We start from the raw sequence: 24,689 nt of genomic DNA on the forward strand, positions 1-24,689 counted from the left end.
CAACCAGAGTGACGGGAGCGGCACAATTCAGAAAAAGTGCTCAGCTCGCCGAGAAAATGCGATTTAAGCAATAAAATTAAAAATGCTTATAAAACATAAACCAAACGTTGGAGGTGGTCATTTCTTAATGCGCAGTAATAAACTCGGCACTCTAAAGCACCCGAGAGCGTTTTTTTCGATGCCAACCTAACCAGAGTGACGGGAGCGGCACAATTCAGAAAAAGTGCTCAGCTCGCCGAGAAAATGCGATTTAAGCAATAAAATTAAAAATGCTTATAAAACATAAACCAAACGTTGGAGGTGGTCATTTCTTAATGCGCAGTAATAAACTCGGCACTCTAAAGCACCCGAGAGCGTTTTTTTCGATGCCAACCTAACCAGAGTGACGGGAGCGGCACAATTCAGAAAAAGTGCTCAGCTCGCCGAGAAAATGCGATTTAAGCAATAAAATTAAAAATGCTTATAAAACATAAACCAAACGTTGGAGGTGGTCATTTCTTAATGCGCAGTAATAAACTCGGCACTCTAAAGCACCCGAGAGCGTTTTTTTCGATGCCAACCTAACCAGAGTGACGGGAGCGGCACAATTCAGAAAAAGTGCTCAGCTCGCCGAGAAAATGCGATTTAAGCAATAAAATTAAAAATGCTTATTAAACATAAACCAAACGTTGGAGGTGGTCATTTCTTCATGCGCAGTGAATAACTCGGCACTCTAAAGCACCCGATAGCGTTTTTTTCGATGCCAACCTAACCAGAGTGACGGGAGCGGCACAATTCAGAAAAAGTGCTCAGCTCGCCGAGAAAATGCGATTTAAGCAATAAAATTAAAAATGCTTAGAAAACATAAACCAAACGTTGGAGGTGGTCATTTCTTAATGCGCAGTAATAAACTCGGCACTCTAAAGCACCCGAGAGCGTTTTTTTCGATGCCAACCTAACCAGAGTGACGGGAGCGGCACAATTCAGAAAAAGTGCTCAGCTCGCCGAGAAAATGCGATTTAAGCAATAAAATTAAAAATGCTTATAAAACATAAACCAAACGTTGGAGGTGGTCATTTCTTAATGCGCAGTAATAAACTCGTCACTCTAAAGCACCCGAGAGCGTTTTTTTCGATGCCAACCTAACCAGAGTGACGGGAGCGGCACAATTCAGAAAAAGCGCTCAGCTCGCCGAGAAAATGCGATTTAAGCAATAAAATTAAAAATGCTTATAAAACATAAACCAAACGTTGGAGGTGGTCATTTCTTCATGCGCAGTGATAAACTCGGCACTCTAAAGCACCCGAGAGCGTTTTTTTCGATGCCAACCTAACCAGAGTGACGGGAGCGGCACAATTCAGAAAAAGTGCTCAGCTCGCCGAGAAAATGCGATTTAAGCAATAAAATTAAAAATGCTTATAAAACATAAACCAAACGTTGGAGGTGGTCATTTCTTCATGCGCAGTGATAAACTCGGCACTCTAAAGCACCCGAGAGCGTTTTTTTCGATGCCAACCTAACCAGAGTGACGGGAGCGGCAGAATTCAGAAAAAGCGCTCAGCTCGCCGAGAAAATGCGATTTAAGCAATAAAATTAAAAATGCTTATAAAACATAAACCAAACGTTGGAGGTGGTCATTTCTTCATGCGCAGTGATAAACTCGGCACTCTAAAGCACCCGAGAGCGTTTTTTTCGATGCCAACCTAACCAGAGTGACGGGAGCGGCACAATTCAGAAAAAGTGCTCAGCTCGCCGAGAAAATGCGATTCAAGCAATAAAATTAAAAATGCTTATTAAACATAAACCAAACGTTGGAGGTGGTCATTTCTTCATGCGCAGTGAATAACTCGGCACTCTAAAGCACCCGAGAGCGTTTTTTTCGATGCCAACCTAACCAGAGTGACGGGAGCGGCACAATTCAGAAAAAGTGCTCAGCTCGCCGAGAAAATGCGATTTAAGCAATAAAATTAAAAATGCTTATAAAACATAAACCAAACGTTGGAGGTGGTCATTTCTTCATGCGCAGTGATAAACTCGGCACTCTAAAGCACCCGAGAGCGTTTTTTTCGATGCCAACCTAACCAGAGTGACGGGAGCGGCAGAATTCAGAAAAAGCGCTCAGCTCGCCGAGAAAATGCGATTTAAGCAATAAAATTAAAAATGCTTATAAAACATAAACCAAACGTTGGAGGTGGTCATTTCTTCATGCGCAGTGATAAACTCGGCACTCTAAAGCACCCGAGAGCGTTTTTTTCGATGCCAACCTAACCAGAGTGACGGGAGCGGCACAATTCAGAAAAAGTGCTCAGCTCGCCGAGAAAATGCGATTCAAGCAATAAAATTAAAAATGCTTATTAAACATAAACCAAACGTTGGAGGTGGTCATTTCTTCATGCGCAGTGAATAACTCGGCACTCTAAAGCACCCGAGAGCGTTTTTTTCGATGCCAACCTAACCAGAGTGACGGGAGCGGCACAATTCAGAAAAAGTGCTCAGCTCGCCGAGAAAATGCGATTTAAGCAATAAAATTAAAAATGCTTATAAAACATAAACCAAACGTTGGAGGTGGTCATTTCTTAATGCGCAGTAATAAACTCGGCACTCTAAAGCACCCGAGAGCGTTTTTTTCGATGCCAACCTAACCAGAGTGACGGGAGCGGCACAATTCAGAAAAAGTGCTCAGCTCGCCGAGAAAATGCGATTTAAGCAATAAAATTAAAAATGCTTATAAAACATAAACCAAACGTTGGAGGTGGTCATTTCTTAATGCGCAGTAATAAACTCGGCACTCTAAAGCACCCGAGAGCGTTTTTTTCGATGCCAACCTAACCAGAGTGACGGGAGCGGCACAATTCAGAAAAAGTGCTCAGCTCGCCGAGAAAATGCGATTTAAGCAATAAAATTAAAAATGCTTATAAAACATAAACCAAACGTTGGAGGTGGTCATTTCTTAATTTGCAGTAATAAACTCGGCACTCTAAAGCACCCGAGAGCGTTTTTTTCGATGCGAACCTAACCAGAGTGACGGGAGCGGCACAATTCAGAAAAAGTGCTCAGCTCGCCGAGAAAATGCGATTTAAGCAATAAAATTAAAAATGCTTATTAAACATAAACCAAACGTTGGAGGTGGTCATTTCTTCATGCGCAGTGAATAACTCGGCACTCTAAAGCACCCGAGAGTGTTTTTTTCGATGCCAACCTAACCAGAGTGACGGGAGCGGCACAATTCAGAAAAAGCGCTCAGCTCGCCGAGAAAATGCGATTTAAGCAATAAAATTAAAAATGCTTATTAAACATAAACCAAACATTGGAGGTGGTCATTTCTTCATGCGCAGTGAATAACTCGGCACTCTAAAGCACCCGAGAGCGTTTTTTTCGATGCCAACCTAACCAGAGTGACGGGAGCGGCACAATTCAGAAAAAGCGCTCAGCTCGCCGAGAAAATGCGATTTAAGCAATACAATTAAAAATGCTTATAAAACATAAACCAAACGTTGGAGGTGGTCATTTCTTCATGCGCAGTGATAAACTCGGCACTCTAAAGCACCCGAGAGCGTTTTTTTCGATGCCAACCTAACCAGAGTGACGGGAGCGGCACAATTCAGAAAAAGTGCTCAGCTCGCCGAGAAAATGCGATTTAAGCAATAAAATTAAAAATGCTTATAAAACATAAACCAAACGTTGGAGGTGGTCATTTCTTCATGCGCAGTGAATAACTCGGCACTCTAAAGCACCCGAGAGCGTTTTTTTCGATGCCAACCTAACCAGAGTGACGGGAGCGGCACAATTCAGAAAAAGCGCTCAGCTCGCCGAGAAAATGCGATTTAAGCAATAAAATTAAAAATGCTTATTAAACATAAACCAAACATTGGAGGTGGTCATTTCTTCATGCGCAGTGAATAACTCGGCACTCTAAAGCACCCGAGAGCGTTTTTTTCGATGCCAACCTAACCAGAGTGACGGGAGCGGCACAATTCAGAAAAAGCGCTCAGCTCGCCGAGAAAATGCGATTTAAGCAATACAATTAAAAATGCTTATAAAACATAAACCAAACGTTGGAGGTGGTCATTTCTTCATGCGCAGTGATAAACTCGGCACTCTAAAGCACCCGAGAGCGTTTTTTTCGATGCCAACCTAACCAGAGTGACGGGAGCGGCACAATTCAGAAAAAGTGCTCAGCTCGCCGAGAAAATGCGATTTAAGCAATAAAATTAAAAATGCTTATAAAACATAAACCAAACGTTGGAGGTGGTCATTTCTTCATGCGCAGTGAATAACTCGGCACTCTAAAGCACCCGAGAGCGTTTTTTTCGATGCCAACCTAACCAGAGTGACGGGAGCGGCACAATTCAGAAAAAGTGCTCAGCTCGCCGAGAAAATGCGATTTAAGCAATAAAATTAAAAATGCTTATTAAACATAAACCAAACGTTGGAGGTGGTCATTTCTTCATGCGCAGTGAATAACTCGGCACTCTAAAGCACCCGAGAGCGTTTTTTTCGATGCCAACCTAACCAGAGTGACGGGAGCGGCACAATTCAGAAAAAGCGCTCAGCTCGCCGAGAAAATGCGATTAAAGCAATAAAATTAAAAATGCTTATTAAACATAAACCAAACATTGGAGGTGGTCATTTCTTCATGCGCAGTAATAAACTCGGCACTCTAAAGCACCCGAGAGCGTTTTTTTCGATGCCAACCTAACCAGAGTGACGGGAGCGGCACAATTCAGAAAAAGTGCTCAGCTCGCCGAGAAAATGCGATTTAAGCAATAAAATTAAAAATGCTTATAAAACATAAACCAAACGTTGGAGGTGGTCATTTCTTAATGCGCAGTAATAAACTCGGCACTCTAGAGCACCCGAGAGCGTTTTTTTCGATGCCAACCTAACCAGAGTGACGGGAGCGGCACAATTCAGAAAAAGTGCTCAGCTCGCCGAGAAAATGCGATTTAAGCAATAAAATTAAAAATGCTTATAAAACATAAACCAAACGTTGGAAGTGGTCATTTCTTCATGCGCAGTGATAAACTCGGCACTCTAAAGCACCCGAGAGCGTTTTTTTCGATGCCAACCTAACCAGAGTTACGGGAGCGGCACAATTCAGAAAAAGCGCTCAGCTCGCCGAGAAAATGCGATTTAAGCAATAAAATTAAAAATGCTTATAAAACATAAACCAAACGTTGGAGGTGGTCATTTCTTCATGCGCAGTGATAAACTCGGCACTCTAAAGCACCCGAGAGCGTTTTTTTCGATGCCAACCTAACCAGAGTGACGGGAGCGGCACAATTCAGAAAAAGCGCTCAGCTCGCCGAGAAAATGCGATTTAAGCAATAAAATTAAAAATGCTTATAAAACATAAACCAAACGTTGGAGGTGGTCATTTCTTCATGCGCAGTGATAAACTCGGCACTCTAAAGCACCCGAGAGCGTTTTTTTCGATGCCAACCTAACCAGAGTGACGGGAGCGGCACAATTCAGAAAAAGTGCTCAGCTCGCCGAGAAAATGCGATTTAAGCAATAAAATTAAAAATGCTTATAAAACATAAACCAAACGTTGGAGGTGGTCATTTCTTCATGCGCAGTGAATAACTCGGCACTCTAAAGCACCCGAGAGCGTTTTTTTCGATGCCAACCTAACCAGAGTGACGGGAGCGGCACAATTCAGAAAAAGTGCTCAGCTCGCCGAGAAAATGCGATTGAAGCAATAAAATTAAAAATGCTTATAAAACATAAACCAAACGTTGGAGGTGGTCATTTCTTAATGCGCAGTAATAAACTCGGCACTCTAAAGCACCCGTGAGCGTTTTTTTCGATGCCAACCTAACCAGAGTGACGGGAGCGGCACAATTCAGAAAAAGTGCTCAGCTCGCCGAGAAAATGCGATTTAAGCATTAAAATTAAAAATGCTTATAAAACATAAACCAAACGTTGGAGGTGGTCATTTCTTCATGCGCAGTGATAAAGTCGGCACTCTAAAGCACCCGAGAGCGTTTTTTTCGATGCCAACCTAACCAGAGTGACGGGAGCGGCACAATTCAGAAAAAGTGCTCAGCTCGCCGAGAAAATGCGATTTAAGCAATAAAATTAAAAATGCTTATTAAACATAAACCAAACGTTGGAGGTGGTCATTTCTTCATGCGCAGTGATAAACTCGGCACTCTAAAGCACCCGAGAGCGTTTTTTTCGATGCCAACCTAACCAGAGTGACGGGAGCGGCACAATTCAGAAAAAGCGCTCAGCTCGCCGAGAAAATGCGATTTAAGCAATAAAATTAAAAATGCTTATAAAACATAAACCAAACGTTGGAGGTGGTCATTTCTTAATGCGCAGTAATAAACTCGGCACTCTAAAGCACCCGAGAGCGTTTTTTTCGATGCCAACCTAACCAGAGTGACGGGAGCGGCACAATTCAGAAAAAGTGCTCAGCTCGCCGAGAAAATGCGATTTAAGCAATAAAATTAAAAATGCTTATAAAACATAAACCAAACGTTGGAGGTGGTCATTTCTTAATGCGCAGTAATAAACTCGGCACTCTAAAGCACCCGAGAGCGTTTTTTTCGATGCCAACCTAACCAGAGTGACGGGAGCGGCACAATTCAGAAAAAGTGCTCAGCTCGCCGAGAAAATGCGATTTAAGCAATAAAATTAAAAATGCTTATTAAACATAAACCAAACGTTGGAGGTGGTCATTTCTTCATGCGCAGTGATAAACTCGGCACTCTAAAGCACCCGAGAGCGTTTTTTTCGATGCCAACCTAACCAGAGTGACGGGAGCGGCACAATTCAGAAAAAGTGCTCAGCTCGCCGAGAAAATGCGATTTAAGCAATAAAATTAAAAATGCTTATAAAACATAAACCAAACGTTGGAGGTGGTCATTTCTTCATGCGCAGTGAATAACTCGGCACTCTAAAGCACCCGAGAGCGTTTTTTTCGATGCCAACCTAACCAGAGTGACGGGAGCGGCACAATTCAGAAAAAGTGCTCAGCTCGCCGAGAAAATGCGATTTAAGCAATAAAATTAAAAATGCTTATAAAACATAAACCAAACGTTGGAGGTGGTCATTTCTTAATGCGCAGTAATAAACTCGGCACTCTAAAGCACCCGTGAGCGTTTTTTTCGATGCCAACCTAACCAGAGTGACGGGAGCGGCACAATTCAGAAAAAGTGCTCAGCTCGCCGAGAAAATGCGATTTAAGCATTAAAATTAAAAATGCTTATAAAACATAAACCAAACGTTGGAGGTGGTCATTTCTTCATGCGCAGTGATAAAGTCGGCACTCTAAAGCACCCGAGAGCGTTTTTTTCGATGCCAACCTAACCAGAGTGACGGGAGCGGCACAATTCAGAAAAAGTGCTCAGCTCGCCGAGAAAATGCGATTTAAGCAATAAAATTAAAAATGCTTATTAAACATAAACCAAACGTTGGAGGTGGTCATTTCTTCATGCGCAGTGAATAACTCGGCACTCTAAAGCACCCGAAAGCGTTTTTTTCGATGCCAACCTAACCAGAGTGACGGGAGCGGCACAATTCAGAAAAAGCGCTCAGCTCGCCGAGAAAATGCGATTTAAGCAATAAAATTAAAAATGCTTATAAAACATAAACCAAACGTTGGAGGTGGTCATTTCTTAATGCGCAGTAATAAACTCGGCACTCTAAAGCACCCGAGAGCGTTTTTTTTCGATGCCAACCTAACCAGAGTGACGGGAGCGGCACAATTCAGAAAAAGTGCTCAGCTCGCCGAGAAAATGCGATTTAAGCAATAAAATTAAAAATGCTTATTAAACATAAACCAAACGTTGGAGGTGGTCATTTCTTCATGCGCAGTGAATAACTCGGCACTCTAAAGCACCCGAGAGCGTTTTTTTCGATGCCAACCTAACCAGAGTGACGGGAGCGGCACAATTCAGAAAAAGCGCTCAGCTCGCCGAGAAAATGCGATTTAAGCAATAAAATTAAAAATGCTTATAAAACATAAACCAAACGTTGGAGGTGGTCATTTCTTAATGCGCAGTAATAAACTCGGCACTCTAAAGCACCCGAGAGCGTTTTTTTCGATGCCAACCTAACCAGAGTGACGGGAGCGGCACAATTCAGAAAAAGTGCTCAGCTCGCCGAGAAATTGCGATTTAAGCAATAAAATAAAAAATGCTTATAAAACATAAACCAAACGTTGGAGGTGGTCATTTCTTAATGCGCAGTAATAAACTCGGCACTCTAAAGCACCCGAGAGCGTTTTTTTCGATGCCAACCTAACCAGAGTGACGGGAGCGGCACAATTCAGAAAAAGTGCTCAGCTCGCCGAGAAAATGCGATTTAAGCAATAAAATTAAAAATGCTTATAAAACATAAACCAAACGTTGGAGGTGGTCATTTCTTCATGCGCAGTGATAAACTCGGCACTCTAAAGCACCCGAGAGCGTTTTTTTCGATGCCAACCTAACCAGAGTGACGGGAGCGGCACAATTCAGAAAAAGTGCTCAGCTCGCCGAGAAAATGCGATTCAAGCAATAAAATTAAAAATGCTTATTAAACATAAACCAAACGTTGGAGGTGGTCATTTCTTCATGCGCAGTGAATAACTCGGCACTCTAAAGCACCCGAGAGCGTTTTTTTCGATGCCAACCTAACCAGAGTGACGGGAGCGGCACAATTCAGAAAAAGTGCTCAGCTCGCCGAGAAAATGCGATTTAAGCAATAAAATTAAAAATGCTTATAAAACATAAACCAAACGTTGGAGGTGGTCATTTCTTAATGCGCAGTAATAAACTCGGCACTCTAAAGCACCCGTGAGCGTTTTTTTCGATGCCAACCTAACCAGAGTGACGGGAGCGGCACAATTCAGAAAAAGTGCTCAGCTCGCCGAGAAAATGCGATTTAAGCATTAAAATTAAAAATGCTTATAAAACATAAACCAAACGTTGGAGGTGGTCATTTCTTCATGCGCAGTGATAAAGTCGGCACTCTAAAGCACCCGAGAGCGTTTTTTTCGATGCCAACCTAACCAGAGTGACGGGAGCGGCACAATTCAGAAAAAGTGCTCAGCTCGCCGAGAAAATGCGATTTAAGCAATAAAATTAAAAATGCTTATTAAACATAAACCAAACGTTGGAGGTGGTCATTTCTTCATGCGCAGTGATAAACTCGGCACTCTAAAGCACCCGAGAGCGTTTTTTTCGATGCCAACCTAACCAGAGTGACGGGAGCGGCACAATTCAGAAAAAGCGCTCAGCTCGCCGAGAAAATGCGATTTAAGCAATAAAATTAAAAATGCTTATAAAACATAAACCAAACGTTGGAGGTGGTCATTTCTTAATGCGCAGTAATAAACTCGGCACTCTAAAGCACCCGAGAGCGTTTTTTTCGATGCCAACCTAACCAGAGTGACGGGAGCGGCACAATTCAGAAAAAGTGCTCAGCTCGCCGAGAAAATGCGATTTAAGCAATAAAATTAAAAATGCTTATAAAACATAAACCAAACGTTGGAGGTGGTCATTTCTTAATGCGCAGTAATAAACTCGGCACTCTAAAGCACCCGAGAGCGTTTTTTTCGATGCCAACCTAACCAGAGTGACGGGAGCGGCACAATTCAGAAAAAGTGCTCAGCTCGCCGAGAAAATGCGATTCAAGCAATAAAATTAAAAATGCTTATTAAACATAAACCAAACGTTGGAGGTGGTCATTTCTTCATGCGCAGTGAATAACTCGGCACTCTAAAGCACCGAGAGCGTTTTTTTCGATGCCAACCTAACCAGAGTGACGGGAGCGGCACAATTCAGAAAAAGTGCTCAGCTCGCCGAGAAAATGCGATTTAAGCAATAAAATTAAAAATGCTTATAAAACATAAACCAAACGTTGGAGGTGGTCATTTCTTAATGCGCAGTAATAAACTCGGCACTCTAAAGCACCCGAGAGCGTTTTTTTCGATGCCTACCTAACCAGAGTGACGGGAGCGGCACAATTCAGAAAAAGTGCTCAGCTCGCCGAGAAAATGCGATTTAAGCAATAAAATTAAAAATGCTTATTAAACATAAACCAAACGTTGGAGGTGGTCATTTCTTAATGCGCAGTGAATAACTCGGCACTCTAAAGCACCCGAGAGCGTTTTTTTCGATGCCAACCTAACCAGAGTGACGGGAGCGGCACAATTCAGAAAAAGCGCTCAGCTCGCCGAGAAAATGCGATTTAAGCAATAAAATTAAAAATGCTTATTAAACATAAACCAAACATTGGAGGTGGTCATTTCTTCATGCGCAGTGAATAACTCGGCACTCTAAAGCACCCGAGAGCGTTTTTTTCGATGCCAACCTAACCAGAGTGACGGGAGCGGCACAATTCAGAAAAAGTGCTCAGCTCGCCGAGAAAATGCGATTTAAGCAATAAAATTAAAAATGCTTATAAAACATAAACCAAACGTTGGAGGTGGTCATTTCTTAATGCGCAGTAATAAACTCGGCACTCTAAATCACCCGAGAGCGATTTTTTCGATGCCAACCTAACCAGAGTGACGGGAGCGGCACAATTCAGAAAAAGTGCTCAGCTCGCCGAGAAAATGCGATTTAAGCAATAAAATTAAAAATGCTTATAAAACATAAACCAAACGTTGGAAGTGGTCATTTCTTCATGCGCAGTGATAAACTCGGCACTCTAAAGCACCCGAGAGCGTTTTTTTCGATGCCAACCTAACCAGAGTTACGGGAGCGGCACAATTCAGAAAAAGCGCTCAGCTCGCCGAGAAAATGCGATTTAAGCAATAAAATTAAAAATGCTTATAAAACATAAACCAAACGTTGGAGTGGTCATTTCTTCATGCGCAGTGATAAACTCGGCACTCTAAAGCACCCGAGAGCGTTTTTTTCGATGCCAACCTAACCAGAGTGACGGGAGCGGCACAATTCAGAAAAAGCGCTCAGCTCGCCGAGAAAATGCGATTTAAGCAATAAAATTAAAAATGCTTATAAAACATAAACCAAACGTTGGAGGTGGGCATTTCTTAATGCGCAGTGATAAACTCGGCACTCTAAAGCACCCGAGAGCGTTTTTTTCGATGCCAACCTAACCAGAGTGACGGGAGCGGCACAATTCAGAAAAAGTGCTCAGCTCGCCGAGAAAATGCGATTTAAGCAATAAAATTAAAAATGCTTATAAAACATAAACCAAACTTTGGAGGTGGTCATTTCTTCATGCGCAGTGAATAACTCGGCACTCTAAAGCACCCGAGAGCGTTTTTTTCGATGCCAACCTAACCAGAGTGACGGGAGCGGCACAATTCAGAAAAGGTGCTCAGCTCGCCGAGAAAATGCGATTTAAGCAATAAAATTAAAAATGCTTATAAAACATAAACCAAACGTTGGAGGTGGTCATTTCTTAATGCGCAGTAATAAACTCGGCACTCTAAATCACCCGAGAGCGATTTTTTCGATGCCAACCTAACCAGAGTGACGGGAGCGGCACAATTCAGAAAAAGTGCTCAGCTCGCCGAGAAAATGCGATTTAAGCAATAAAATTAAAAATGCTTATAAAACATAAACCAAACGTTGGAAGTGGTCATTTCTTCATGCGCAGTGATAAACTCGGCACTCTAAAGCACCCGAGAGCGTTTTTTTCGATGCCAACCTAACCAGAGTTACGGGAGCGGCACAATTCAGAAAAAGCGCTCAGCTCGACGAGAAAATGCGATTTAAGCAATAAAATTAAAAATGCTTATAAAACATAAACCAAACGTTGGAGTGGTCATTTCTTCATGCGCAGTGATAAACTCGGCACTCTAAAGCACCCGAGAGCGTTTTTTTCGATGCCAACCTAACCAGAGTGACGGGAGCGGCACAATTCAGAAAAAGCGCTCAGCTCGCCGAGAAAATGCGATTTAAGCAATAAAATTAAAAATGCTTATAAAACATAAACCAAACGTTGGAGGTGGTCATTTCTTCATGCGCAGTGATAAACTCGGCACTCTAAAGCACCCGAGAGCGTTTTTTTCGATGCCAACCTAACCAGAGTGACGGGAGCGGCACAATTCAGAAAAAGTGCTCAGCTCGCCGAGAAAATGCGATTTAAGCAATAAAATTAAAAATGCTTATAAAACATAAACCAAACGTTGGAGGTGGTCATTTCTTAATGCGCAGTAATAAACTCGGCACTCTAAAGCACCCGAGAGCGTTTTTTTCGATGCCAACCTAACCAGAGTGACGGGAGCGGCACAATTCAGAAAAAGTGCTCAGCTCGCCGAGAAAATGCGATTTAGGCAATAAAATTAAAAATGCTTATACAACATAAACCAAACGTTGGAGGTGGTCATTTCTTAATGCGCAGTAATAAACTCGGCACTCTAAAGCACCCGAGAGCGTTTTTTTCGATGCCAACCTAACCAGAGTGACGGGAGCGGCACAATTCAGAAAAAGCGCTCAGCTCGCCGAGAAAATGCGATTTAAGCAATAAAATTAAAAATGCTTATAAAACATAAACCAAACGTTGGAGGTGGTCATTTCTTCATGCGCAGTGAATAACTCGGCACTCTAAAGCACCCGAGAGCGTTTTTTTCGATGCCAAGTGACGGGAGCGGCACAATTCAGAAAAAGTGCTCAGCTCGCCGAGAAAATGCGATTTAAGCAATAAAATTAAAAATGCTTATAAAACATAAACCAAACGTTGGAGGTGGTCATTTCTTAATGCGCAGTAATAAACTCGGCACTCTAAAGCACCCGAGAGCGTTTTTTTCGATGCCAACCTAACCAGAGTGACGGGAGCGGCACAATTCAGAAAAAGTGCAGCTCGCCGAGAAAATGCGATTTAAGCAATAAAATTAAAAATGCTTCTAAAACATAAACCAAACGTTGGAGGTGGTCATTTCTTAATGCGCAGTAATAAACTCGGCACTCTAAAGCACCCGAGAGCGTTTTTTTCGATGCCAACCTAACCAGAGTGACGGGAGCGGCACAATTCAGAAAAAGTGCTCAGCTCGCCGAGAAAATGCGATTTAAGCAATAAAATTAAAAATGCTTATTAAACATAAACCAAACGTTGGAGGTGGTCATTTCTTCATGCGCAGTGATAAACTCGGCACTCTAAAGCACCCGAGAGCGTTTTTTTCGATGCCAACCTAACCAGAGTGACGGGAGCGGCACAATTCAGAAAAAGTGCTCAGCTCGCCGAGAAAATGCGATTTAAGCAATAAAATTAAAAATGCTTATAAAACATAAACCAAACGTTGGAGGTGGTCATTTCTTAATGCGCAGTAATAAACTCGGCACTCTAAAGCACCCGAGAGCGTTTTTTTCGATGCCAACCTAACCAGAGTGACGGGAGCGGCACAATTCAGAAAAAGTGCTCAGCTCGCCGAGAAAATGCGATTTAAGCAATAAAATTAAAAATGCTTATTAAACATAAACCAAACGTTGGAGGTGGTCATTTCTTCATGCGCAGTGAATAACTCGGCACTCTAAAGCACCCGAGAGCGTTTTTTTCGATGCCAACCTAACCAGAGTGACGGGAGCGGCACAATTCAGAAAAAGCGCTCAGCTCGCCGAGAAAATGCGATTTAAGCAATAAAATTAAAAATGCTTATAAAACATAAACCAAACGTTGGAGGTGGTCATTTCTTAATGCGCAGTAATAAACTCGGCACTCTAAAGCACCCGAGAGCGTTTTTTTCGATGCCAACCTAACCAGAGTGACGGGAGCGGCACAATTCAGAAAAAGTGCTCAGCTCGCCGAGAAAATGCGATTTAAGCAATAAAATTAAAAATGCTTATTAAACATAAACCAAACGTTGGAGGTGGTCATTTCTTCATGCGCAGTGAATAACTCGGCACTCTAAAGCACCCGAGAGCGTTTTTTTCGATGCCAACCTAACCAGAGTGACGGGAGCGGCACAATTCAGAAAAAGCGCTCAGCTCGCCGAGAAAATGCGATTTAAGCAATAAAATTAAAAATGCTTATAAAACATAAACCAAACGTTGGAGGTGGTCATTTCTTAATGCGCAGTAATAAACTCGGCACTCTAAAGCACCCGAGAGCGTTTTTTTCGATGCCAACCTAACCAGAGTGACGGGAGCGGCACAATTCAGAAAAAAGTGCTCAGCTCGCCGAGAAAATGCGATTTAAGCAATAAAATTAAAAATGCTTATAAAACATAAACCAAACGTTGGAGGTGGTCATTTCTTAATGCGCAGTAATAAACTCGGCACTCTAAAGCACCCGAGAGCGTTTTTTTCGATGCCAACCTAACCAGAGTGACGGGAGCGGCACAATTCAGAAAAAGTGCTCAGCTCGCCGAGAAAATGCGATTTAAGCAATAAAATTAAAAATGCTTATTAAACATAAACCAAACGTTGGAGGTTGTCATTTCTTCATGCGCAGTGAATAACTCGGCACTCTAAAGCACCCGATAGCGTTTTTTTCGATGCCAACCTAACCAGAGTGACGGGAGCGGCACAATTCAGAAAAAGTGCTCAGCTCGCCGAGAAAATGCGATTTAAGCAATAAAATTAAAAATGCTTATAAAACATAAACCAAACGTTGGAGGTGGTCATTTCTTAATGCGCAGTAATAAACTCGGCACTCTAAAGCACCCGAGAGCGTTTTTTTCGATGCCAACCTAACCAGAGTGACGGGAGCGGCACAATTCAGAAAAAGTGCTCAGCTCGCCGAGAAAATGCGATTTAAGCAATAAAATTAAAAATGCTTATAAAACATAAACCAAACGTTGGAGGTGGTCATTTCTTAATGCGCAGTAATAAACTCGGCACTCTAAAGCACCCGAGAGCGTTTTTTTCGATGCCAACCTAACCAGAGTGACGGGAGCGGCACAATTCAGAAAAAGCGCTCAGCTCGCCGAGAAAATGCGATTTAAGCAATAAAATTAAAAATGCTTATAAAACATAAACCAAACGTTGGAGGTGGTCATTTCTTCGTGCGCAGTGAATAACTCGGCACTCTAAAGCACCCGAGAGCGTTTTTTTCGATGCCAACCTAACCAGAGTGACGGGAGCGGCACAATTCAGAAAAAGTGCTCAGCTCGCCGAGAAAATGCGATTTAAGCAATAAAATTAAAAATGCTTATAAAACATAAACCAAACGTTGGAGGTGGTCATTTCTTAATGCGCAGTAATAAACTCGGCACTCTAAAGCACCCGAGAGCGTTTTTTTCGATGCCAACCTAACCAGAGTGACGGGAGCGGCACAATTCAGAAAAAGTGCTCAGCTCGCCGAGAAAATGCGATTTAGGCAATAAAATTAAAAATGCTTATAAAACATAAACCAAACGTTGGAGGTGGTCATTTCTTAATGCGCAGTAATAAACTCGGCACTCTAAAGCACCCGAGAGCGTTTTTTTCGATGCCAACCTAACCAGAGTGACGGGAGCGGCACAATTCAGAAAAAGCGCTCAGCTCGCCGAGAAAATGCGATTTAAGCAATAAAATTAAAAATGCTTATAAAACATAAACCAAACGTTGGAGGTGGTCATTTCTTCATGCGCAGTGAATAACTCGGCACTCTAAAGCACCCGAGAGCGTTTTTTTCGATGCCAAGTGACGGGAGCGGCACAATTCAGAAAAAGTGCTCAGCTCGCCGAGAAAATGCGATTTAAGCAATAAAATTAAAAATGCTTATAAAACATAAACCAAACGTTGGAGGTGGTCATTTCTTAATGCGCAGTAATAAACTCGGCACTGCACCCGAGAGCGTTTTTTTCGATGCCAACCTAACCAGAGTGACGGGAGCGGCACAAAAGTGCTCAGCTCGCCGAGAAAATGCGATTTAAGCAATAAAATTAGAAATGCTTATTAAACATAAACCAAACGTTGGAGGTGGTCATTTCTTCATGCGCAGTGAATAACTCGGAACTCTAAAGCACCCGATAGCGTTTTTTTCGATGCCAACCTAACCAGAGTGACGGGAGCGGCACAATTCAGAAAAAGTGCTCAGCTCGCCGAGAAAATGCGATTTAAGCAATAAAATTAAAAATGCTTATAAAACATAAACCAAACGTTGGAGGTGGTCATTTCTTAATGCGCAGTAATAAACTCGGCACTCTAAAGCACCCGAGAGCGTTTTTTTCGATGCCAACCTAACCAGAGTGACGGGAGCGGCACAATTCAGAAAAAGTGCTCAGCTCGCCGAGAAAATGCGATTTAAGCAATAAAATTAAAAATGCTTATAAAACATAAACCAAACGTTGGAAGTGGTCATTTCTTAATGCGCAGTAATAAACTCGGCACTCTAAAGCACCCGAGAGCGTTTTTTTCGATGCCAACCTAACCAGAGTTACGGGAGCGGCACAATTCAGAAAAAGCGCTCAGCTCGCCGAGAAAATGCGATTTAAGCAATAAAATTAAAAATGCTTATAAAACATAAACCAAACGTTGGAGGTGGTCATTTCTTCATGCGCAGTGAATAACTCGGCACTCTAAAGCACCCGAGAGCGTTTTTTTCGATGCCAACCTAACCAGAGTGACGGGAGCGGCACAATTCAGAAAAAGTGCTCAGCTCGCCGAGAAAATGCGATTTAAGCAATAAAATTAAAAATGCTTATAAAACATAAACCAAACGTTGGAGGTGGTCATTTCTTAATGCGCAGTAATAAACTCGGCACTCTAAAGCACCCGAGAGCGTTTTTTTTCGATGCCAACCTAACCAGAGTGACGGGAGCGGCACAATTCAGAAAAAGTGCTCAGCTCGCCGAGAAAATGCGATTTAAGCAATAAAATTAAAAATGCTTATAAAACATAAACCAAACGTTGGAGGTGGTCATTTCTTAATGCGCAGTAATAAACTCGGCACTCTAAAGCACCCGAGAGCGTTTTTTTCGATGCCAACCTAACCAGAGTGACGGGAGCGGCACAATTCAGAAAAAGTGCTCAGCTCGCCGAGAAAATGCGATTTAAGCAATAAAATTAAAAATGCTTATAAAACATAAACCAAACGTTGGAGGTGGTCATTTCTTAATGCGCAGTAATAAACTCGGCACTCTAAAGCACCCGAGAGCGTTTTTTTCGATGCCAACCTAACCAGAGTGACGGGAGCGGCGCAATTCAGAAAAAGCGCTCAGCTCGCCGAGAAAATGCGATTTAAGCAATAAAATTAAAAATGCTTATAAAACATAAACCAAACGTTGGAGGTGGTCATTTCCTAATGCGCAGTAATAAACTCGGCACTCTAAAGCACCCGAGAGCGTTTTTTTCGATGCCAACCTAACCAGAGTGACGGGAGCGGCACAATTCAGAAAAAGTGCTCAGCTCGCCGAGAAAATGCGATTTAAGCAATAAAATTAAAAATGCTTATTAAACATAAACCAAACGTTGGAGGTTGTCATTTCTTCATGCGCAGTGAATAACTCGGCACTCTAAAGCACCCGAGAGCGTTTTTTTCGATGCCAACCTAACCAGAGTGACGGGAGCGGCACAATTCAGAAAAAGCGCTCAGCTCGCCGAGAAAATGCTATTTAAGCAATAAAATTAAAAATGCTTATTAAACATAAACCAAACGTTGGAGGTGGTCATTTCTTCATGCGCAGTGAATAACTCGGCACTCTAAAGCACCCGAGAGCGTTTTTTTCGATGCCAACCTAACCAGAGTGACGGGAGAGGCACAATTCAGAAAAAGCGCTCAGCTCGCCGAGAAAATGCGATTTAAGCAATAAAATTAAAAATGCTTATAAAACATAAACCAAACGTTGGAGGTGGTCATTTCTTCATGCGCAGTGATAAACTCGGCACTCTAAAGCACCCGAGAGCGTTTTTTTCGATGCCAACCTAACCAGAGTGACGGGAGCGGCACAATTCAGAAAAAGTGCTCAGCTCGCCGAGAAAATGCGATTTAAGCAATAAAATTAAAAATGCTTATAAAACATAAACCAAACGTTGGAGGTGGTCATTTCTTCATGCGCAGTGATAAACTCGGCACTCTAGAGCACCCGAGAGCGTTTTTTTCGATGCCAACCTAACCAGAGTGATGGGAGCGGCACAATTCAGAAAAAGCGCTCAGCTCGCCGAGAAAATGCGATTTAAGCAATAAAATTAAAAATGCTTATAAAACATAAACCAAACGTTGGAGGTGGTCATTTCTTCATGCGCAGTGATAAACTCGGCACTCTAAAGCACCCGAGAGCGTTTTTTTCGATGCCAACCTAACCAGAGTGACGGGAGCGGCACAATTCAGAAAAAGTGCTCAGCTCGCCGAGAAAATGCGATTCAAGCAATAAAATTAAAAATGCTTATTAAACATAAACCAAACGTTGGAGGTGGTCATTTCTTCATGTGCAGTGAATAACTCGGCACTCTAAAGCACCCGAGAGCGTTTTTTTCGATGCCAACCTAACCAGAGTGACGGGAGCGGCACAATTCAGAAAAAGTGCTCAGCTCGCCGAGAAAATGCGATTTAAGCAATAAAATTAAAAATGCTTATAAAACATAAACCAAACGTTGGAGGTGGTCATTTCTTAATGCGCAGTAATAAACTCGGCACTCTAAAGCACCCGAGAGCGTTTTTTTCGATGCCAACCTAACCAGAGTGACGGGAGCGGCACAATTCAGAAAAAGCGCTCAGCTCGCCGAGAAAATGCGATTTAAGCAATAAAATTAAAAATGCTTATAAAACATAAACCAAACGTTGGAGGTGGTCCTTTCTTAATGCGCAGTAATAAACTCGGCACTCTAAATCACCCGAGAGCGATTTTTTCGATGCCAACCTAACCTGAGTGACGGGAGCGGCACAATTCAGAAAAAGTGCTCAGCTCGCCGAGAAAATGCGATTTAAGCAATAAAATTAAAAATGCTTATAAAACATAAACCAAACGTTGGAAGTGGTCATTTCTTCATGCGCAGTGATAAACTCGGCACTCTAAAGCACCCGAGAGCGTTTTTTTCGATGCCAACCTAACCAGAGTTACGGGAGCGGCACAATTCAGAAAAAGCGCTCAGCTCGCCGAGAAAATGCGATTTAAGCAATAAAATTAAAAATGCTTATAAAACATAAACCAAACGTTGGAGTGGTCATTTCTTCATGCGCAGTGATAAACTCGGCACTCTAAAGCACCCGAGAGCGTTTTTTTCGATGCCAACCTAACCAGAGTGACGGGAGCGGCACAATTCAGAAAAAGCGCTCAGCTCGCCGAGAAAATGCGATTTAAGCAATAAAATTAAAAATGCTTATAAAACATAAACCAAACGTTGGAGGTGGTCATTTCTTCATGCGCAGTGATAAACTCGGCACTCTAAAGCACCCGAGGGCGTTTTTTTTCGATGCCAACCTAACCAGAGTGACGGGAGCGGCACAATTCAGAGAAAGTGCTCAGCTCGCCGAGAAAATGCGATTTAAGCAATAAAATTAAAAATGCTTATAAAACATAAACCAAACTTTGGAGGTGGTCATTTCTTCATGCGCAGTGAATAACTCGGCACTCTAAAGCACCCGAGAGCGTTTTTTTCGATGCCAACCTAACCAGAGTGACGGGAGCGGCACAATTCAGAAAAAGTGCTCAGCTCGCCGAAAAAATGCGATTTAAGCAATAAAATTAAAAATGCTTATAAAACATAAACCAAACGTTGGAGGTGGTCATTTCTTAATGCGCAGTAATAAACTCGGCACTCTAAAGCACCCGTGAGCGTTTTTTTCGATGCCAACCTAACCAGAGTGACGGGAGCGGCACAATTCAGAAAAAGTGCTCAGCTCGCCGAGAAAATGCGATTTAAGCAATAAAATTAAAAATGCTTATTAAACATAAACCAAACGTTGGAGGTGGTCATTTCTTCATGCGCAGTGATAAACTCGGCACTCTAGAGCACCCGAGAGCGTTTTTTTCGATGCCAACCTAACCAGAGTGATGGGAGCGGCACAATTCAGAAAAAGCGCTCAGCTCGCCGAGAAAATGCGATTTAAGCAATAAAATTAAAAATGCTTATAAAACATAAACCAAACGTTGGAGGTGGTCATTTCTTCATGCGCAGTGATAAACTCGGCACTCTAAAGCACCCGAGAGCGTTTTTTTCGATGCCAACCTAACCAGAGTGACGGGAGCGGCACAATTCAGAAAAAGTGCTCAGCTCGCCGAGAAAATGCGATTCAAGCAATAAAATTAAAAATGCTTATTAAACATAAACCAAACGTTGGAGTGGTCATTTCTTCATGCGCAGTGATAAACTCGGCACTCTAAAGCACCCGAGAGCGTTTTTTTCGATGCCAACCTAACCAGAGTGACGGGAGCGGCACAATTCAGAAAAAGCGCTCAGCTCGCCGAGAAAATGCGATTTAAGCAATAAAATTAAAAATGCTTATAAAACATAAACCAAACGTTGGAGGTGGTCATTTCTTCATGCGCAGTGATAAACTCGGCACTCTAAAGCACCCGAGGGCGTTTTTTTTCGATGCCAACCTAACCAGAGTGACGGGAGCGGCACAATTCAGAGAAAGTGCTCAGCTCGCCGAGAAAATGCGATTTAAGCAATAAAATTAAAAATGCTTATAAAACATAAACCAAACTTTGGAGGTGGTCATTTCTTCATGCGCAGTGAATAACTCGGCACTCTAAAGCACCCGAGAGCGTTTTTTTCGATGCCAACCTAACCAGAGTGACGGGAGCGGCACAATTCAGAAAAAGTGCTCAGCTCGCCGAAAAAATGCGATTTAAGCAATAAAATTAAAAATGCTTATAAAACATAAACCAAACGTTGGAGGTGGTCATTTCTTAATGCGCAGTAATAAACTCGGCACTCTAAAGCACCCGTGAGCGTTTTTTTCGATGCCAACCTAACCAGAGTGACGGGAGCGGCACAATTCAGAAAAAGTGCTCAGCTCGCCGAGAAAATGCGATTTAAGCAATAAAATTAAAAATGCTTATTAAACATAAACCAAACGTTGGAGGTGGTCATTTCTTCATGCGCAGTGATAAACTCGGCACTCTAAAGCACCCGAGAGCGTTTTTTTCGATGCCAACCTAACCAGAGTGACGGGAGCGGCACAATTCAGAAAAAGTGCTCAGCTCGCCGAGAAAATGCGATTTAAGCAATAAAATTAAAAATGCTTATAAAACATAAACCAAACGTTGGAGGTGGTCATTTCTTCATGCGCAGTGATAAACTCGGCACTCTAAAGCACCCGAGAGCGTTTTTTTTTCGATGCCAACCTAACCAGAGTGACGGGAGCGGCACAATTCAGAAAAAGTGCTCAGCTCGCCGAGAAAATGCGATTTAGGCAATAAAATTAAAAATGCTTATAAAACATAAACCAAACGTTGGAGGTGGTCATTTCTTAATGCGCAGTAATAAACTCGGCACTCTAAAGCACCCGAGAGCGTTTTTTTCGATGCCAACCTAACCAGAGTGACGGGAGCGGCACAATTCAGAAAAAGCGCTCAGCTCGCCGAGAAAATGCGATTTAAGCAATACAATTAAAAATGCTTATAAAACATAAACCAAACGTTGGAGGTGGTCATTTCTTCATGCGCAGTGAATAACTCGGCACTCTAAAGCACCCGAGAGCGTTTTTTTTCGATGCCAAGTGACGGGAGCGGCACAATTCAGAAAAAGTGCTCAGCTCGCCGAGAAAATGCGATTTAAGCAATAAAATTAAAAATGCTTATAAAACATAAACCAAACGTTGGAGGTGGTCATTTCTTAATGCGCAGTAATAAACTCGGCACTCTAAAGCACCCGAGAGCGTTTTTTTCGATGCCAACCTAACCAGAGTGACGGGAGCGGCACAATTCAGAAAAAGTGCTCAGCTCGCCGAGAAAATGCGATTTAAGCAATAAAATTAAAAATGCTTATAAAACATAAACCAAACGTTGGAGGTGGTCATTTCTTAATGCGCAGTAATAAACTCGGCACTCTAAAGCACCCGAGAGCGTTTTTTTCGATGCCAACCTAACCAGAGTGACGGGAGCGGCACAATTCAGAAAAAGTGCTCAGCTCGCCGAGAAAATGCGATTTAAGCAATAAAATTAAAAATGCTTATTAAACATAAACCAAACGTTGGAGGTGGTCATTTCTTCATGCGCAGTGAATAACTCGGCACTCTAAAGCACCCGATAGCGTTTTTTTCGATGCCAACCTAACCAGAGTGACGGGAGCGGCACAATTCAGAAAAAGTGCTCAGCTCGCCGAGAAAATGCGATTTAAGCAATAAAATTAAAAATGCTTATAAAACATAAACCAAACGTTGGAGGTGGTCATTTCTTCGTGCGCAGTGAATAACTCGGCACTCTAAAGCACCCGAGAGCGTTTTTTTCGATGCCAACCTAACCAGAGTGACGGGAGCGGCACAATTCAGAAAAAGTGCTCAGCTCGCCGAGAAAATGCGATTTAAGCAATAAAATTAAAAATGCTTATAAAACATAAACCAAACGTTGGAGGTGGTCATTTCTTAATGCGCAGTAATAAACTCGGCACTCTAAAGCACTCGAGAGCGTTTTTTTCGATGCCAACCTAACCAGAGTGACGGGAGCGGCACAATTCAGAAAAAGTGCTCAGCTCGCCGAGAAAATGCGATTTAGGCAATAAAATTAAAAATGCTTATAAAACATAAACCAAACGTTGGAGGTGGTCATTTCTTAATGCGCAGTAATAAACTCGGCACTCTAAAGCACCCGAGAGCGTTTTTTTCGATGCCAACCTAACCAGAGTGACGGGAGCGGCACAATTCAGAAAAAGCGCTCAGCTCGCCGAGAAAATGCGATTTAAGCAATAAAATTAAAAATGCTTATAAAACATAAACCAAACGTTGGAGGTGGTCATTTCTTCATGCGCAGTGAATAACTCGGCACTCTAAAGCACCCGAGAGCGTTTTTTTCGATGCCAAGTGACGGGAGCGGCACAATTCAGAAAAAGTGCTCAGCTCGCCGAGAAAATGCGATTTAAGCAATAAAATTAAAAATGCTTATAAAACATAAACCAAACGTTGGAGGTGGTCATTTCTTAATGCGCAGTAATAAACTCGGCACTCTAAAGCACCCGAGAGCGTTTTTTTCGATGCCAACCCAACCAGAGTGACGGGAGCGGCACAATTCAGAAAAAGTGCTCAGCTCGCCGAGAAAATGCGATTTAAGCAATAAAATTAAAAATGCTTATAAAACATAAACCAAACGTTGGAGGTGGTCATTTCTTAATGCGCAGTAATAAACTCGGCACTCTAAAGCACCCGAGAGCGTTTTTTTCGATGCCAACCTAACCAGAGTGACGGGAGCGGCACAATTCAGAAAAAGTGCTCAGCTCGCCGAGAAAATGCGATTTAAGCAATAAAATTAAAAATGCTTATTAAACATAAACCAAACGTTGGAGGTGGTCATTTCTTCATGCGCAGTGAATAACTCGGCACTCTAAAGCACCCGAGAGCGTTTTTTTCGATGCCAACCTAACCAGAGTGACGGGAGCGGCACAATTCAGAAAAAGTGCTCAGCTCGCCGAGAAAATGCGATTTAAGCAATAAAATTAAAAATGCTTATAAAACATAAACCAAACGTTGGAGGTGGTCATTTCTTAATGCGCAGTAATAAACTCGGCACTCTAAAGCACCCGAGAGCGTTTTTTTCGATGCCAACCTAACCAGAGTGACGGGAGCGGCACAATTCAGAAAAAGTGCTCAGCTCGCCGAGAAAATGCGATTTAAGCAATAAAATTAAAAATGCTTATAAAACATAAACCAAACGTTGGAGGTGGTCATTTCTTAATGCGCAGTAATAAACTCGGCACTCTAAAGCACCCGAGAGCGTTTTTTTCGATGCCAACCTAACCAGAGTGACGAGAGCGGCACAATTCAGAAAAAGCGCTCAGCTCGCCGAGAAAATGCGATTTAAGCAATAAAATTAAAAATGCTTATAAAACATAAACCAAACGTTGGAGGTGGTCATTTCTTCATGCGCAGTGAATAACTCGGCACTCTAAAGCACCCGAGAGCGTTTTTTTCGATGCCAACCTAACCAGAGTGACGGGAGCGGCACAATTCAGAAAAAGTGCTCAGCTCGCCGAGAAAATGCGATTTAAGCAATAAGATTAAAAATGCTTATAAAACATAAACCAAACGTTGGAGGTGGTCATTTCTTAATGCGCAGTAATAAACTCGGCACTCTAAAGCACCCGTGAGCGTTTTTTTCGATGCCAACCTAACAAGAGTGACGGGAGCGGCACAATTCAGACAAAGTGCTCAGCTCGCCGAGAAAATGCGATTTAAGCAATAAAATTAAAAATGCTTATAAAACATAAACCAAACGTTGGAGGTGGTCATTTCTTCATGCGCAGTGATAAAGTCGGCACTCTAAAGCACCCGAGAGCGTTTTTTTCGATGCCAACCTAACCAGAGTGACGGGAGCGGCACAATTCAGAAAAAGTGCTCAGCTCGCCGAGAAAATGCGATTTAAGCAATAAAATTAAAAATGCTTATAAAACATAAACCATACATTGGAGGTGGTCATTTCTTCATGCGCAGTGAATAACTCGGCACTCTAAAGCACCCGAGAGCGTTTTTTTCGATGCCAACCTAACCAGAGTGACGGGAGCGGCACAATTCAGAAAAAGTGCTCAGCTCGCCGAGAAAATGCAATTTAAGCAATAAAATTAAAAATGCTTATAAAACATAAACCAAACGTTGGAGGTGGTCATTTCTTAATGCGCAGTAATAAACTCGGCACTCTAGAGCACCCGAGAGCGTTTTTTTCGATGCCAACCTAACCAGAGTGACGGGAGCGGCACAATTCAGAAAAAGTGCTCAGCTCGCCGAGAAAA

Source organism: Syngnathus typhle, linkage group LG15 (genome assembly GCF_033458585.1).
Source record: "Syngnathus typhle isolate RoL2023-S1 ecotype Sweden linkage group LG15, RoL_Styp_1.0, whole genome shotgun sequence".
NCBI lineage: Eukaryota > Metazoa > Chordata > Actinopteri > Syngnathiformes > Syngnathidae > Syngnathus > Syngnathus typhle.